We start from the raw sequence: 18,646 nt of genomic DNA, 5'->3' as shown, positions 1-18,646 counted from the left end.
GGAAAGATTTGGAGAGGGCCCAGGAAAATAAGGAGAGAAAGGAGGTCCAGCAGTGCTGCTGTGCACTGCAGGAGCCAGCACAGACTCTCCCAACCTGAGCCACTGATGTCGAGATGAGAGGGACAGAGGTAGCCAACAGGCATGCCAATCAAGGTCTGACTCCCTCCCCACTCCCCCAGTGAGTGAGTTTGTAGTGGCCATGGAGCGATTAGCTGAGGCCATGTGCCAGGATTAAGGCATTAAAGGTTTCAGAACAGGACAGGAAGAGCATGAAATCAATTTATTTGCAGAAGTTGTTCTGATATATCTGACAGACCCGACACACTCATTGCCCAAGTTGTGCTCCACGCTGGTGGACTATGGGCAGATCTCTGGGTATAAGTTCTTTTGGGATATGTGCAAAATCATGTCACTTAGGAAGGGGGATTAGAGCCAATGTCAAGAAAATAGTCAACAAATGTGGAGGCAAAATGGGATCAAATATCTAGGAGTTAGAATAGATAACAACGAGTAATTTAGACCAGCTGAATTATTCTCCCCTTGCTTGGGGAAATTGAGGAGGATTTAAATGGTTGGATGTCCCTGCCCATTACACTAGTGGTGTTACAGAGAGGGGAGGTGTCACAGAGGGGGGAGATGATGACACAGAGGGGGTGATGATGTCACTGCATGGGGCAGCCATAGCTGAGTCGTGCCATGGCACAGCAACAAGAGATAAATGCCTCTCCTGGAAGGGGATTCTGGCCCACGTGTCGGAGTAGGACGCTGTCTCATCCCAGGGACCCTCTGATCAACAGGGTTGTGTTTGGAATCACCCTGCACCCATGGGTGAGATAAAGAGCCTGTTACAGGCTCCCCTACTGGGACAGAGCCTCCTCTGGCACCATCCTTCACCCAGAGTGGGCGGAGAGAATGGAGGCTGCATTTAATCCCCTCTCCCCATCCTGAGTGCAGGGCACTTTATGAGGCAGCTGGAGGGGACTGGGGAGGGGAGAACAATGGCATGTGAGGGGATACAGGGATGGGGTCTGTAGGAGTGGAGGGGAGAACGAAGGAACGGGGTTGCAACACAGGCTAATGTCAAGGGAGATTGGATCAGAGGTAGGGGACATAGGGTTGAGCTGGGGGGATGGGGTGCGAGAGGACGGAAGGCACTGGGGAAACCATGGGGGTGGTGTTGGGTGGGGGATGAGAGTGTGGTAGAGGAATCGGGGCAGGGGAGAGTGTGAGGTGTCTGAGGGAGAAGAGAAGTTGCGAGGGGGATGGAAGGCAGACCTTTCAACAGAAATGGGACAGAGCTCCCCCTCCACCTGGAATGGGATCTGTCCACTGAATGACAGGACCGCTCCTCCACCCGCCACCTCCCCCCCCCCCACCCCGTGGTTACAAGATCCCTTCCACACGTGCATACACCCCCCACACCCCCCCCAACCGGGATAGGATTCTTTCCCCCAGTGGACCTGGATCAAGGTGCTAGAAAGTGTTTCTGCTGCGGCGGACCCAACAGAGTTGAGCGGTGAAGAGTGGGGCTCTCTCCGCACCACCTGCTCCCTCAGGCGACGAGGTCTCGCTTGCATCATGGAAGATCACGGTGTTGCTGAGCTTCTGGGAATGTGGAGGGCTTCTGCTAAACACGTGGTAGGGTTCAGAGTGGTTCATCTCCCCGGGACGTGCTGAAGGTCAAGGATGACCCGATCCTCCCATGGAGCGAAGGTTGTAGACAAAGTGAACGGCTGCGGAACTGGCCTCAATCTGAGGAGAGTGATCAAAGAGGGACCTGGGGTGGCAATATTTCTACTGAGAGGCTGGAACGAACCACCAGAGGATCAATTCTGACATTTTGGTGACCCTTGGAAGGGAGTTAGAGGGAGGGGTAGAGACTAACTTGGACAGCAAGGCTGGGTTGGGATAAATGACCTGTTGTGTACCCTCTGGGTGTGTAAATGCTGCTGTTTCTGCCCCAGAGGACAAGTCAATAAGGTCACAACAGAGGTGGCCACACCGTGTCATGGACCCAACGTCCCCAAGGTGGTGTCCTGGACAGATAATAAAATCATCGACAATGGATCTTTCGGTGTGGTGTACCAGGCAAGGCTGGTGGACTCCGGAGAGCTGATTGCCATCAAGAAGATCTTGCAAGACAAGAGATTCAAGGTGAGGGGGAGGAGCAGTTGTGTGGAAATGGAAAACCCTGATATTTAACTTTAGGGCCTACAGCACGTTCACAGGCCCTTGCGACACTTGAGCCCGTTTCACACAATTACACCCAATTGACAAACAACCCAAACACATTTTTGAAGGGTGGGTGGAAAGAGGAGCATCTGACAGAGACCTAAGCAGCCATGGGTTTGGAAACAGAGAAAGTCACACAAACCCACAACAGCACCCCCCCTCCCCACACACAACCCCCACCCCACACACACACACACACACACACACACACACACACACACACACCTGGCAAATATCAGAGATTTTCTGCAAATTAATTGTTTAGTAGAAGCTGGGAAAACAATCATAAAAACTGAAATGATACTTCATTGAACCCCATGACGAGTCCCCACTCTAGCGACACGAAAAGTCCCCCCCACTGACTCTCGACAAGTCCCCCACTTCGGCCTCCCTCGGAGTTCTCCACCTCTGACCTCTTGACGAATCTCCTCCCCACCTCCCCCCTCAACTTGGACAAGTCGCCCCTCAGGGCCCCGACCCATCGCCCAGCCTTGCTGATGTTCCTCTCTCGCCATAGAACCGCAAACTGCAGATCGTGCGAAAGTTGGATCACACCATCATCGTCCCTCTTCTCAACTTCTACTCCTCTGTAGTCAAGGTAAGATCCACCTGCACCCACCCCACCCCCACTCTGATGCATTTCATTTGCTGCTACCTTCCCCATTCCTTCAATCGATCTGTCTCGCTGCAGCCTCTCTGTTGCCTCCATCCTGCCCCTCTGAGCAGTGCCGACTCTTTGACGCTGGCTGCCCTGCTCCTCACCCATTAACTCATGACCTCTTGCCATTTCAACTCCAGACAGCAGCAAGACCACAAGACAAGGTCGCCAAATTCGGCCACTCAGCCCCTCCAGTCTGTTTCCCCAATTCATTTCACGAATGTATTTTCCCCCATAACTCACTTCCCCAGAACCTTTTGGTGCCCTTCCAAATCAACGCCTGCTCTGAATCATCCCAACAACTCAGCCTCCACATGTTCGACCCCAGCCAACACCCGGCTGCAAACATTTGTCATCTCGAAAGGTCAATGGTTTTTCTCTCCCGGTGAATCCTTGCCTCACGAGGGAGGGCAGTCAGAGCTGCACATTTTGTGCAGTCTCACCAGACGCCGATTGATGGGGCAGCGGATGGGTCCACTACGGCCTGTTGACGCTCTGCTCGCTGAGCCCTTGGATTCATGCAATGTTGTGTTGAGCAGTGGGGGCATCAGGCCTACAGAGAGCAGGAGGGGCTGCCACTCCAGTTGGGAGACGCACTGGGTGTTGGAAGGTAAATCCAGCTGACATTTTTGTATTGTGTCCAAGAGAAAGAGGAGGTTTATTTGAATCTGGGTCTGGACTATGTTCCCGAGACGGTTCACTGCATGGCCCAGCACTTCAACAAGGCCAAGCAGCCCATTCCCATGATCTACATCAAGGTGGTTGTGGGTCTGGGTGGTCAAGTTGTCCACTGGGGCAAGCTTGGATGGTGGGGTTGGAGGATATGAAGGAGTTTACTGGCTGAGTCTCGCTGGGGACTGGATATCGATGAAGGGTGCATGAGGGTCTCAATGGGTATTGGTGAGGAGAGAAAGGGTAGTGAGGGGAGAGGGGTGGAGAGGATGATGAGGATGGATGTTGATTGGCAGGGAGGGGCCTTTCACCCACCTCCCCTTACCCTCAGGTTATAGACCCGGCCAGTGTGGAGGCAGAGTGGGTCATGTTATATCGTTGTGTTGCCAGATGTTCATGTACCAGCTGTAGCAGAGCATGGCCTACTTCCATCCTCAGGGGGTTTTCCATTGAGACATCAAGCCCCAGAAGATGCTGGTAGATCCCGAGATGGCCTTCTTATTGCTCCTTTATTTCGGCAGGTAGATCCACCCCTGTCTGTCCGTTCACCACCTCAACGCGGTCCTGATCCCTCTCCCCAACACGGCCTTGTCCCCTCCCCATCAGCTCTCACCCCTCCCCCACCAGCTCTCTCCACTCCTCCCTCTCCCAACTTGCCCCTTCCACAGCTTAATAACTTATTCTAAATAAGATTGTGGGGGGCTTAGATGGGATGAACAGCCAGAAACCTTTCCCAAAGTGTCAGGTGCAAATCTCAGAGAGCATCCGCTTCAGGTGAGGGGAGATTTTTTTTATGCAGAGAGTTGTGAGAGCTTTGAATGCGTCACCGGAGAAAGTGGTAGCGGTTGGTAGAATAGGTACATATAAAAGTCTCTGAGACGAGCATGTGGATGTAAGGGAACAGAATTTTTACATGATAGAGGAATTTGGGGATATGGCGAGAAGGCAGGGTAGGTCAAGTTAGGTCATAAATTAGATCAGCCATGATCGTATTGAATGGCGGAGCAGGCTCGATAGGCCATTTTTGTCCTACTCCTTTTCCCACTTCCTATGTTCCTATGGGTGTGGTACAGGTAAAGGTTGTGGAGAACATTTACAAAGGTCAGTACAGCCTTTATGGGCCAAAGGGCCTGTACTGGGCAGCAATGCTTGATGTTCTAATGGATGCGGAAGCTCTGGGAAGGGGTAAGGGAGGGACTGGCCAGGACGTCTGCAGATTCTGGGGCCGAGGGCAATGCCCAAACATGCTGGGCAAACTCATGGATAGTTTTGTGAGGAGCAGGTCCTGCTTCACGAGTCAAATTGAGTTTTTCGAGGAGGTGTCAAAGGAAATAGATGAAGGTCAAGGTCTGTATGTGCTGCACGAGGATTTTAGTAAGGTGCTTGACAAGGTCCCCACGGTGACCTCATTCAGAATGTCCGGAGGCATGGGAACCATGGAGCCTTGGCTGTGTGGATTCAGAATTGGCTTGTCTGCAGAAAACAGAGGGTAGTAGTAGATGGAACAATGATTAGTGGCGCTCCAAAGGGATCTGCTCTGGGACCCCTGCTCTTTGTGATTTTTATGAATGATGATGGGAGTGGAAGGGTGGGTACGTCAGGGGATGACACAGAGGTAGAGATGTTGTAGACAGTGTAGAAGGTTGTCATAGGTCATCCAGTTTGCAGAGAAGTGAGAGATGGAGTTCAATCCTGTAAATCAGATGTACTTAAATAAGCAACTGGTCCAGGTTTATTTCCAGAGTAATTTTCAAGGGCACGAATAACAGTTATTCCAAAGAAGGTTGGAGACCCATTAAAAGTAGCTTCATATAGACCAATATCTTTATTGAATGCGGATTACAAGAATGTGTGGGCAGAGCACTTGGTTAATGGCAGGATTATGAACAGTGTGCAGGACAGAGAAATATTTAGATCCTGCTCCATATATCACTCAAGGTTGCTGTGCAAATTGAGAGGGAGTTTAAGATTGTGTATTGTGTGCTGGCCTTCAGGAGTGAGGGGATTGAGTTCAAAAACCGAGAGGTATCGTTGCAGATGTATAAAATTCTCGTCAGACCACACATGGAATATTGTGTGCATTCCTGGGTCGAGAATACCAGAGGACGTCTAAATAAGGTGAGCTGAGGGAAATTTATGCAAGACGTGAGGGGTACATTTTATTCACACAGAATGTAGTGGGTGGCTGGAATGCATTGTCGGGGTACTAGCGGAGGCTGGTCCAAAAAAGGCATGAAAAGGATTTTAATATGGACAGGAATTAAAGAAAAATGGAGGGTACTGGTGTGAGGGAGGGGAGGGTAACATTGTTGTGGGGTAGGTTCAGCTGGATCAGCTGAACGGTCTCGACTAATCCATCCATGATTGTCTAGCATCTTGCTGCCATATCGTGGAGAACCACGGTGTTGCCTGATGGACACACGTTGCTCTGAGCTCTGCAGAGAGAGATCGTGGTTTTCGCCAAAACACACTTTCTCAGGTAAAGCAGAGGAAGGGGAAAGGCTCCAGTGTTCAGGGGTAGGGGGGATTATGGGGGAAGAGTTGGGACCCTCCAAAGTCATTGTGATCAGGCCTCAGAGATAGTATCTCTATCACTCGTATTTCTCTTCCCAGGAGAAGGAGCGATCTTAGAGACAAGACACGAGTCCAGAAGAACCTCGCATCCCAGCTGAACAGAGGACGGACAACATCATGATGGCCTGAACCCCTCCCCTTCTCCCTCTGGCCCTGCCAACCCCATTCCCTGCCACTTCCATGTCCCTTCACCCACTTCCCCTCTTCTCCTCTACCCCTCCTCCATCCCAACCCCCTCCCACTCACCTTCCCCTTCCCCTGCCCTCACACCTATGCCCTAACCCCAGCCCTCCACTCTTCACCTCCCCCTTCCCCTCCGCCCTTCCCTTCCCCTTTCCCCCTCCCCTTCCCCTCCCCATCCCCTGCCCTAACCCTCCCCCTTCCCCTCCCCTTCTCCTCCTCCCCTTCCCCTCCCCTTTCCCCTTCCTACCCCTAACCTAGGGGAAGGAGGGGGAGGGGAAGGGGGTAGGAGAAAGGGGGTAGTGGAAGGGGGTAAGGGTAGGGGTTGTGGTAAGGGGTAGGGTAGGGGGTAGTGGTAGGGGGTGCGGGGATGGGGAAGGGGTAGGAGGTAGGGTTAGGGGAAGTGGGTAGGTTGTAAGGGATAGGGTAGGGGTAGTGGTAGGGGGTGCGGGTATGGGGAAGGGGTAGTAGGTAGGGTTAGGGGAAGGGGGTAGGTTGTAAGGGATAGGGTAGGGGTTAGTTGTAGGGGGTGCGGATATGGGGAAGGGGTAGGAGGTATGGTTAGGGGAAGTGGGTAGTTGTAGGGGGTGCGGGTATGGGGAAGGGGTAGGAGGTATGGTTAGGGGAAGGGGGTAGGTTGTAAGGGATAGGGGTAGGGTTTAGTTTAGGGTTGGGGAAGTTGGGTAGAGTTAGGGTTAGTGTTAGGAGACATGGGGTAGGGCTATATCTTGGTTTATGGTTAGGTTTATAGTTCGGGGAAGTGGGCTTGTGTTAGGTATAGGGGAAGGGAGTAGGAGCAGGGGGTAGAGGAGGAGTGAGGTTTAGGGTTAGGGGATGGTGGGTAGCATTAGGGTTGGGGTTAGGGGGCGGCATAGGCGTAGGGATAAAGTTAGGGTTAGTGGACGTGGTGGGGGTAGAGTTAGGGGATGTGGAGTGGTGGTAGGGGGTATCGGTAGTGTTAAGGTTAGGCTTAGGATTTTGTTAGGGGTTAGGGTTAGGAGTAGGAGGAAGCGAAGGGGGAGGGGAATGGGGGAGGCGAGCGGGGGACGGGAACTGGGAAAGGGAAGGGGGGAGGGGATGTGGGAGGGGAACGGGCAGTGGAAAGGGGAGGGGAACGGGGTAGAGGAAAGGGGAGGTGAACGGTGGACGGCATCCCTAGCCCCGCCCCTCCCCTCCCCTTCCCTTCCCCCACATTTCCCCTGCCTCTCCTCTCCTCCTTCCAGAAGAAGCTGGGCCTCTTTCCATCCAGAACCTCCCTGTGGTTTCAGAGCCTCCGTTTCAGGAAGTGCCTTCGACGCTTGCTGCTGGACAGACATCTTGTCTCTTGATTCATTCTGTACCGTTGATATTAAATTTAAAAATGATTGGGTTTTTTAAAGCTTGAACTCAAAAGGCTGGTCCAGATAGACAAAACAGAAACAGGCCCTTCAGTCCCTCTCTCCTGCTAGCTGAGCTGTTGTAATCAGTCCATATTCCTCTCACCCTTTTCATTCTTAGCTCCCATCCAGCTCATGTTGCCTTGTCAATCGCACGGCCTGTGGGAAGAAGCTATTTCCCTCCCTGGCTGCTCTGCTTTTATTCCTCCATATCTCCTTCCTGATGGCAAGGCGACAAAGATGCTCTGTGCTGGATATCTATGAGTCTATTTACAGAGCCCATCCCTGCAAACAATCAGGGGACCGTTGCCTTGAGGTGGCACCCATGTTGCCTCTCCCTCAGCACTCTCAGAACACTACTGCACCCTCCTTCCCCTCCTTTCCCAGGTCTCAGTAACCCGCTGACAATTCCAGTCAGCTGCCATGTCTATACCCTGCCCCACCTAAACCGATGGATCGACCAGCTCCTTCTCCCCTCAAGAGTTCGAGGAATCCACTCTCTCGCAATGTCCTGCTATCGAATGCCCTGCATCCTCCTTCCCACTTGGTTCCTCCTGTTATCAGGCGCCTGGATGGACCCCACCCTGTTGAAACTACCCGTGTTCTCACTGATCTCTCTGCGCCTCTGCCCCCCATCCAGGGGTCTTGGATTTCTTGTGGGGGTGATGGAGAACAAAGCACCAACTTAAGGAGATGGGGAGCAGTACAAAGACCCCCAGGTCCAGGAGACAGGGAGAACCACAGAGATACCCATCTCTGTCATTCGGGTAAAACCTGATTATCAGGTGCAATGTGCAAGGAACTTTCGGTCCTGCTGCACGTGGGCCAGGTTTGGCCCATCCCCACACCACCACCCTGTCAATTCCCAAAACAAATTTCCTATTCATGTGGGGGTCCAAAATGGATAGCGTCTGGAGAAGGACCGTGTACATCGTCAATCAATGGGGACAAGGGTGTAACCAGCATGGCCATAATTGTGTGTGGCTGTGCTTGCAACCAAAGTTCAAGGGCATCAAATGCTGCTATGTGCTGAGGTTCTACCTGGCTCAGGTGTTGCAAAAGATTGGCCTGGCCCTGGTGCTGCACAATGTTCCAGTCAGCAGGACTTTGCCCCTTTACCTTCCTGGGAACGGTTTCATAGACAAACACTTTTGACCACAAGTCTGTCAGGCAGTGGTCAGCAGAGCATTGCTGACACAGAGACTCCAGGACTTGATGGGATACTGCGGGGTGGCCACGGAGCAGAGCATCCAGAGACAGACATCCAGAACTGCTGGAAAACCAGAAACTCGGTGAAAGATGTCCTTCAGTTTGCCTGAAACCCAGATGGGAGTAGCAAACACTAGAAGACATCTGTCTAAAGCAAAGGGAGGAAGATTTAGGGGAGATATCAGGGGTATTTTCTTTTACCCAGAGTTGTGGGTGTCAAGAATGCCTTGCCAGGAGTAGTGATGAAGGCCAAAACATTAGGGGCATTTTAGGGGTTCTTAGTTACATTGAGGGGCTGAGACCAAGGAGGATATTCTCCAACAGCAGAGGGTGGCAGTAACCACAAGATGTCAAAGTGGTGGCAATGAAGCTAAACAGAGACCGTCTAATGTGACTGTGCGCCTGGCTGCGGGAATTTGGACTTACTATATAAACCTTGCTAAGTGCTAGTTCAGGTTGGAAACGTTCGACTTCCTTGGGGGTCAAATCAACAGGCACGGAACTAAACCCTGCTTGAAAAGGTAGAGTTTGTTAAGTGCTTCCTCAAACCCCACATAATGAAGGGACTGCAAGAATTCACTGGTACGATTAATTTTTATCACCAATTCATACCGGTAGTGGCTGACATCATTTTTTTGTTTTTAAACTTTATTTAAGATTTTATAACATGAATAACATATAGAATTACATTTTAAAAATTAAGAACAAAATAATAAAATTACACTACAGTATGAGTGATCTAAATAAACTATACCCTCCCCAATAATTATTACACATTAAAAACCCAACTCAAATTAGTCCAACCCCCCTTCCCCCCAAAATAAAGAGTGAAGAATTAATAAAGTTAATAATATATGTGAGAAAAAAACCCACTTACAAAAAAAAAACAAAAACATAACCGATTAAAATACTAACAAAAAGAAAAGTAATTAATACTAAGATATCAGACTTAAAAAACATATTTAAATCAAACTTAAATGCATATATTTAATGGAGTTAAGATGAAACATATTATTAACTCAAACGTAATATAAAAAATTAGTAAAATTAGTAATATTGTCTATCAAAAATTCTTAAACAATAATCAATTCTTTAAAAAAATTGTAGCATGAGAAAAAAAAAGATGAAAAATAAAACTTTCTCTATAGAGATAAACCTTCACCAAATATCAACTAACTTCACATCTATCATCATATTAGTCACATAAACCGCCATCTTAAAACAAAATTCCAACCTCATTAAACATTGTACAATTCAAATTTGGTACTCTTCCACCATTTTTCCCTTTTAACCTTGAATAATTACCCAATAAAAGCTCCAATACCACATTTAAATATCCCCAATCATTACGTTAAAATTCAGATATCCAAATAATAAAAACACATCTACAACAAAATCTATATCTTCAACAAATAGAGCATAAGCCACAAACAAAATTCAAGCCTCATTAAGAATTGTACAATTCAATTTATAACTTTCACCATTATTCCCTTCGTTCTATAACTAAAATAGCAAAATAATATACACCAGAATTACCACTCCTTTCACCTTAAAGTTAAAGAAAAAATATTAAAAAAAACTTATCCATCCCATTCACATTTAAATTTCAAATATTCCTTATCTACTGAATAAACTTTACAAAAAAAACCACATGAATATTTAGTTTTTTAAACAATCAAATACTTTCTTATGCTTTTTTTTATAAACACAAAAGAAAACCCTTAACTCTTTAATCTAATAATACAAAAAAAGGAAAAAAAAAACAGGTAGGAGGTTAAAAATACCCCCTCCCGTCTAAACCGCGCAATGCGGTAACTCCCAAAAAAAATGGGTGTGAGATAACTCACACATAGCAGATGACTTTCAGGAAATAGTGCCCATCCAGTTCTCTCCCCCAACTCTCACTTCATCTTAAACTAACATCATCATTATTTAATATTCCTTTTTTAAAAAAAAAACATTAAAAAAAAGAACAACTCTTCTTTTAATCAGCTCCAACTGCCGAGTCACCATTACAACCATTCCTTCTTGGAGCACGGCTCTTTTCTTCCATCTCTTGTCTCCTTAGAGATCGCGGCGGACTACGTCTCTGTTGAAACTGAGTAATTGGCAGCTCTTGAGCAAATGCTATAGCTTCCTTTGGAGAATCAAAGAACTTTGGTTGGCAACCATCTTGAAAAACCTTCAAAACAGCTGGATATCTAAAGGTTGCCTTATAACCTTTCTTCCACAACAACTCTTTAGCAGAATTGAATTCCCGTCATTGGAACATAACTTCTTGACTCAAATCCGCATAGAAGAAAACTCGATTATTTTGAATCATCAAGGGTGATTTTCTCTGTTGTGCATTTCTAATAGCCACTCGTAAAATTATTTCTCTGTCGTAATAATTCAAGCAACGAACCAAAACAGGTCTTGACTTTGACCTGAAATAGGTCTTCTACGCAAGGCTCTGTGAGCACGTTCCAGTATTATACCTTCCGGGAAATGTTCTTTACCCAGCACCTGCGGAATCCATTCAGTAAAAAATTTTCTTGGGTCTGGTCCCTCCATTCCTTCCGGCAAACCAATAATCTTTATATTGTTCCGTCTGGATTGGTTTTCCAAATAATCAATCTTTTTCACCAAATCTTTATTTTGAGTTTGTAAGTCTTTGACCATTTTGGTCACATCTGAAACATGATCTCGTATTTCGTCTATATCTTCTTCACACGAATTAAATTTATCTCTCACTTCAAGCTTAAAAGCTCCAAACTCAGCCATCTGTTGAGAATGTATTTTCACCACTGAGTATTAAACATAGTACCAAGTTCAGTCATAATCTTGGATAATCCCTGCATTGTATAAGATAATTTAGATTCAAGATTCACAAGAATCTTTTCAATTGGAAGAGATTCTGGCTCAAAAGATTCCTGCTTCTTCGGCATAACCAAAGGGTCTTCCGTTGCTTCCTTCATTCTGGTTGCCTTCCTTGTAGTATAGCTGCGTGTGGAAACCCCAGCCACAGCCTCTCCAGCAATGACTGGAGGACGCTGGCCGGGGTTTTCCCCAGTCCATAATGTATTAATTTTTCCCAGTACATCAAGTTGTATAGGTTCTTTTATCTCAAAAGGTGCAGTTTGCAGTGCCACCGCTACAGTTGACAAATGCCTTTCCCCAGCCGGTACTTCAACTGATGTTACTACAAGTGGTTCATTCATAACATTGCCGTCAGATGCTACTGCACATGTGTGAACCTGAGTAACTCTTTGTTCTAAAGGCTGTTTGGCGCCCTCTTTTGAGGGCTCTACCGATGTAATATTGAACTCTACATCCGAAAGCTGTACCTTTCTCCTGGGATCCATTTCAGGCTGAGTCTCGATGTCTTTCCTGTAGGTAGGCTCCAAAACTTGAACTTTTGGAAAATGTAGTTTTTTGATAATCTGTTGTCGTTTTTTTTTGCTCTTTTCCACCAATTGTACCATCATAAGTTAAATTAACAGCACTGAAGTTATCTAAACTTTTAAAGAATTTTAACGGGCATTTCTAGACAAAATATTAAGATAGAGACAGGAGAGGACTGGAAGACACCCACATCATGCGGAGAAAGGTAAAGACATTACCTGGGACAATGAGGATTTGGAGGCGTTCCAGAAGGCCAAGGACGCACTGGCCAACACAACCCTTGTGGTACACGCCAGGCCAGAGACACCCACCACTCTCACAGTAGATGCTTCCAGCACAGCAGTAGGGGGCGCACTGGAGCAATTCATCAAAGGGGAATGGCAGCCCCTGTCCTTCTTTAGCAGACACCTCTGGCCACCTGAACTCAAATACAGCGTCTTTGACTGAGAGCAATTGGTGCTGTACCTGGCAGTCAGGCACTTAAGGTATTTTTGGAAGGTAGACAATTCAGTGTCTTCATGGACCAGAAGCCATTAACTTTTGCCTTCCATAAAGTGTTGGACCTGTGGTCGGCCAAGCAGCAGCGACTCCTCTCATATGAGTCTGAGTTCACTACAGACATTCAACACATCGTGGGTGACGCACTGCCCCATCCCCGCAATCAAGTCTATCCAGGTCCTGTCCCAGTGAATAGACTACTAAGCCCTCGGCAGGGGACAGCAGGACGACCCTGAGATCCTTGCAAGCAAGACAGCAGTGTCCAGGCTCAGGCTGGAGGATGTTAACATCGACCCTGGTAAGTAGACGCTCCTCTGTGACATTCCAATGGCAAATCCCACCTCATCGTGCCGACAGCATGGAGATGGCAGTTTTATGATGAAGTGCACAACCTAACGCACCCGGCCATCAGTACTGTCAAAATGGTGGTCAATAGGTTGGTCTTGCTGAGCCTCCAGAAACAGGTTGTCAGTGGGCCAAGGCCTGCACACTCTGCCAGATGACCAAAATGCAGACATACGTGAAGGCACCATGCCAGACATTCGAGCCAGCACCACATAGGTTCAGCCACATCTACAATGAGATTGTGGGGTCACTACCGGCCTCCCGCGGGACGAGTTACCTTCTCACCATGATTGCCTGCTCCATGAGGTTCCCCGAGGCGGTCCAGCTGGCTGACACAACCACTTGTGTCCTCCATTTAATTGGAAGCAGTAATAAATATAAAGGAAAGTTTGTTAATAAATAGTCTCCCTTGCAGTTGGGGTACAATGTATTTCTTGAGATCAGAGGAATCCTGGAGCCAAAACAAAGTGATCCTGTTTTTCTCAAGGATTTGATTGAGTTGTTGGGGTAGTTGTAAGTGGAAGGGCCGATAGGTCTCCTGCTCCTTCCACTGCCTTTGTTTTCTGTCTTGCGATGCTGATTGGGTTCACCTGTGTGTTCGCACGCTAGCTCGCTGATTGGTTGCTTCAGTTGCGCGAGCCAATGGGTTGATCCGGTGAGGCCGCTATTGGATTGGACGCTGAAGTCTGGTTGGATTGATGGGCTGTTTCGCGAGCTGATTGGCTCTTGCTGTGAGGAGGCGGGACATTGGCGGCGGCGTCGTCTGCTCAGGATCCTTTTTACTTTTTACTTCACTCTAACTCCACTCTGCACAAATATGTGTGTGTATGTATCAAAACCAAAACCATTCCAATTCAGGCAATGTCCATCCTTTTTTCTTCCTACAGTCGAAAATCATCTCCTTGGTTTTGGTGGCATTGAGTATGAGGTTGTTGTTGGTCCATGATTGAACCCCGCTTTCAATCTCCTTCCTGAATGGTGACTCGTTGCCATTCCTCATGCAGCTCATGACTGTGCTATCGTCAGTGAATTTGTAGATGATGTCGTCATACCAAGCCATGCAGCTGTAGATGTAAATCGAGTCGAGCAGGGGTGAAATATGCAACCCTCTGGTGTTTGGGAGCTAATGGAGATTTTGGAAGAGTTGTTCTTGCCAATCCACACTAATTGGGGCCTGGAGATGAAGAAATTCTGGATCCAATTGCACAGTATGTTATGGAGTCCCAGGACTTTGGAGTTTGCTCATCAACTTTGATGGGAGAATGGTATGGAATGCCAGACTCTAGTCAATAAAGAGCATTCTGATGGATGCACCTTTGTCTTCTGGGTGTTTCAGGGTTTTGGCAGAGCCAGTGAAGATGACATCTGCCATAGGTCTGGTAAATTGGAATCGATCCATGTCGCCCCTTGGACAGGTGTTGATGTACTTCAACACCATCCCCTCAATCCACCTCATCACTGGATGTGAGTGTCACTCGTTAATCATCATTTAGGAAGGTTACCCCACTCTTTGGAACTGATATATTTGATGCCTATTTGAAACAGGTGGGTGCCACTCCCTGTCGGAGTGAGATGTTGAAGATATCCATGGCCAGTTGGTCAACACAGGTTATCAATCCTCTGCTGGGTTCTCCATCCAGGCTTGATCCTTTCCTTTGATTCACTATCCTGAGGGCAGCCCATATTGTCATCTTTGGTTACTGATAGCAGCGGATCATCAAGAGATGTAGTGGGGGAGGGGGGATTTGCGATGGTTCTTCCCTGTACTAGTGGTCATATCAGGTGTAGAAGGCATTGAGTTCATGTGGAGTGAGGCTTTGCCGCCTCCCACTGCACCAGATTTGTTTTTGCAGCACTTTATGTCATTTAGGCCCCTTTCACAGCTGATGGGTATCGTTTGTTGTTTCCATTCTTGTGCTGAATCTCCACCACCTGCAAGATGGCTTTCCATGGTTCGTATTGGCTCCTTGTGTATCTGTATCTCCAAACTGTGATTTGGCTCTCAGCAATTTCTGGATATTGTCATTCCAGGATTTCTGGTTGAGAAAACTCCCTGAACAATTTGGTGGGGACACCCTCGTCCACAGCTGTTTTGATAAAGTTCGCTATGGTCCTGGTACAGTGATTCAGTTCCTCAGCTGAGTTCTTGAACACGATCCAATCCAGGGACTCTAGGCAGTCCTGCAGCTGGCTTCCCCTCCCGTGACCACCTTCTGGTTGTCCTGATCTCGTAAGTGTTGTGAGCAATTGTAGGCCCCATTTCTAAGAGAGGATGTGATGGCCCAGAAGTGGTTTACAAGAATGATCCTGGGGATGAGAGGAATAATGTTTGAGGAGCATTTGATGGTTCTGGGCCTGTACTCGCCCGAGTTTAGAAGAATGAGGCAGGACCTCATTGAAATCTGCTGAATAGTGAAAGGGCTGGATAGAGAGTATTTTGCCAGTTGTGCAAGAGTTTAGGATCAGTGGGAACAACCTCAGAATAAAAGGATGTCTGCTTAAAACGGAGATGGAGAAACCTTTTCATCTAGAGCAGTGATTTTCAAACTCCTCCACCACCCCACCCCCACCCCCAGGATCATATTCTACTTAATCCTTATGCTCTGTTAGTAAGGGATTACTTAAAGTGGGAGGTGAGTGGAAAGAAAGTTTGAAAAGTTTGAAAACCACTGTTTTAATCGTACCTCATTGATTTGTTCTGTGCATGTTTCATAACTCCAGAGAAAATAGGCCAATGACAACTTTTCTCAAGGAAATTTTCTCATTCACAATTGGGTCCACTGCAGTCTTTCTCAGCCTTTTTTCCCATTCATATTCCACTTTAAGCAATCTCTTACTCATTTTTCGACACTCCAAGGAATAAAGTCCCAACCTGTTCAACCTTTCTCGTAGCTCAACTCCTGAAGACCTGGCAGCGTCTTCGTAAATGTTCTCTGCACTCTTTCAATCTTACTAATACCCTTCCTATAGCGAGTTGACCAGAACTGCACACAATACTCCAAATGTGGCCTCACCAACATCTTATCCAACCTCACCATAACTTCCCAACTCCTAATTAAAATATGTTAATTAATGAAGGCCAAGATGACAAAAGCTGTCTTTTGAACCCTGTCTTCCTGTGACACCACTTTCATGGAATTATGTAACTGTGTTTTATCTCTTGCTGCCGAGTTGTACAACTTCTCTGTTCAATTTCATAATGTTGGCTTCTGGACTATTTTATTGTGCCCCCTGATCTAGACAGTTCTGGCAGGGCAAAACAATTTTGTTTTCTTTTGTCAGATCAAATTTTGTCACATTGATCCAAAAACAAGTATTTTCACCATTCCTTCATTTCAGATTCTCTGCAGCTGTCGTATTGTACCTCACAGTGACGGCATCATGTTTGTCTTGTTTATCCTTTCCCCCTCCATCCAGACAGATGTGCTGATCAATGAGTCGACTCCACTCATCCAGCACCACTGCCATTTCTGCTGCTTGGGCTTTTCATACCACGTATTCAGTTTGTTATTTCCCCTCTTCTTTTTCTCAGCAAAGAGAATCAGGTTTGTTTGATCATCTTTCTGAATCCCAGTGAAAGGTTATCGACCTGAAGGTTTTAACTCCGATTATTTTTCCAGTAGATGACCTGCTGAGTATTTCCAGCATTGAGATTTTATTTTACTTTCTTGGTGTATTACTGAGTACTTTGAATGGGAGAAGAAATGTGGGTTGGGTTTAAGTGGAGAAGTCTCGATCATGGAGTGGATTTAGAAAAATAGACATAAAAGGGGAGGGTGCATGGAAATAGTTAATTCATCTTTTGAAATTGTTTTTTGAGCTATGATTGTTTTTTGATGTATGCGCAGTGTTCAGAATTAAAAATTTATTGTGATGAACATGTCAGAAAATTTGTCGTTTTGTGGCAACAATACAGGTGCAAATATTGTTCTAAATTACATTTTAAAAAAAGAAATCCATTTGTCCAAAATGAAGAGTAAGTGAGGGAGTGACTGTGGTTCCTTGTCCATTCAAAAATCTGATGGCAGAGGGGGAGAAGCTGTGTTTGTACCATTGGGTGTTCGTCTTCATGCTCCTGGACCTGTTTCCCTGGTGATCACAGTGTGAAGAAGGCCTGGTCTGGGTGGTGAGGATCCTTGAGGATAGAGGTTGTTTTCTTGAGAGTCTGCCTCTTGGAGAAATGCTTAATACATGCGCGAAGGATGAAAGGGGAAAAGTTTAGTGGAAACATGAGGGGGAGCTTCTCCACACAAGGTGGTGGGAAAGTGGAACAAGCTGCCAGCTGCTTGAGTTAATGTGAGCTCAGTGTTAGCAATGAAGAGTTTGGACAAGTTCAGGGATACGAGGGAGATGGAGGGTGATGGACTGGATGCTGGTCAGTGGGACAAGGCAGAATAAGAGTTTGGCACAGACTAGAAAAGCTGAAGGACCTGTATCGGTGCTGTAATGTTCTGTGAATCCATGGAGTGATGCACTGGGTCGTACATCTACAACCCGACAAAACTACCATGGTTCCTGCACAAAAGCACACAATATGCAGCACGTAATGACCAAATGAATAATCGAAATAAATATATGTAGAGGGCCAAGCGGGCACACAGCCCACGTTGTGAACCGTCGGTGACGCGGTTCTCCGATGTCGCGCAATACCATAAAACAGACCACTGGGCACTCACCCATTTAATGGACCACACGTGGACGGTGCTGCATGCCGAGGAACGGCACGTTGATTAGTGGTGTCTTCTGCGGGTAGGTGCAGGACATTCACAGGGCTTAATTTAAACCTGCTGGTTCCATGGATCGATAGCAAACTCTTAATAATGTCTCACCATGTCTCATTTGGCAGCCTATAATATACCCCAATAATAGTACCCTCATCCTTCTTATTTTTTCATTTTACCCACACTGCCTTCCTCGATGAGCCCTCCAGTCTCCTTTATCTTTCTCTGGATTCTAGATGTTGTAAGCCAAGAAACATTTTTGTAAATCTTCTGTGCATTCTCTCCACCTATCTCTATCCTTCCTTTGACAAATGAGACCAGAACTGAACACAATACTCCAAACCTGGCCTCACCAATACCTTCAACAATCGCAGCATCATTTTCCAGCTGTACTTTATGCTATGATATATGAAGGCCAGTTTGCCATAACCACCCTGTCTACGTGGCAATCCACCTTCAAGGAACTCTGTACCGTAACTCCAAGATCCCTCTCTTCCTCTGCATTCCTCGATGCCCTTCCCTTAACTGCATATGTCTTATTTTGGTTATTTTTTCTGGAATGCAGCACCTCACACTTGTCAACATTAAATTCCTTCTGCCATCTTTCAGTCCACTTTTCCAAACAAACCAAATCCTGTAATCTAAGAAAACCTTCCTCAACATCCACCACTCCCCCTATTTTCATATCATCTGCATATTTGCTTACCCAGTTAACCATCCCATTTCATTCCCCAACCACAGATCGAACATTGCCCCCCCCTGTAGTGGGCATCTCCACATACTGCTGCAAAAAGCCG

At 47.0% G+C, this 18,646-nt stretch overlaps 1 long non-coding RNA gene across 1 annotated transcript; it reads left to right on the top strand.

Moving 5' to 3' along the window:
- The first annotated feature begins 673 nt into the window (after positions 1 to 673).
- Positions 674 to 2,825, top strand: LOC138745270 (uncharacterized). The gene is made up of 3 exons (XR_011346120.1): positions 674 to 828; positions 1,965 to 2,154; positions 2,750 to 2,825. It is a non-coding gene; the product is annotated as an uncharacterized lncRNA (long non-coding RNA).
- The last annotated feature ends 15,821 nt before the right edge of the window (positions 2,826 to 18,646 follow it).

The sequence above is a fragment of the Narcine bancroftii genome, chromosome 11 (assembly GCF_036971445.1).
Source record: "Narcine bancroftii isolate sNarBan1 chromosome 11, sNarBan1.hap1, whole genome shotgun sequence".
Lineage (NCBI taxonomy): Eukaryota > Metazoa > Chordata > Chondrichthyes > Torpediniformes > Narcinidae > Narcine > Narcine bancroftii.
The sequence above is the reverse complement of the archived record's forward strand: the minus strand, read 5'-3'. Positions and strand labels throughout refer to the sequence as shown.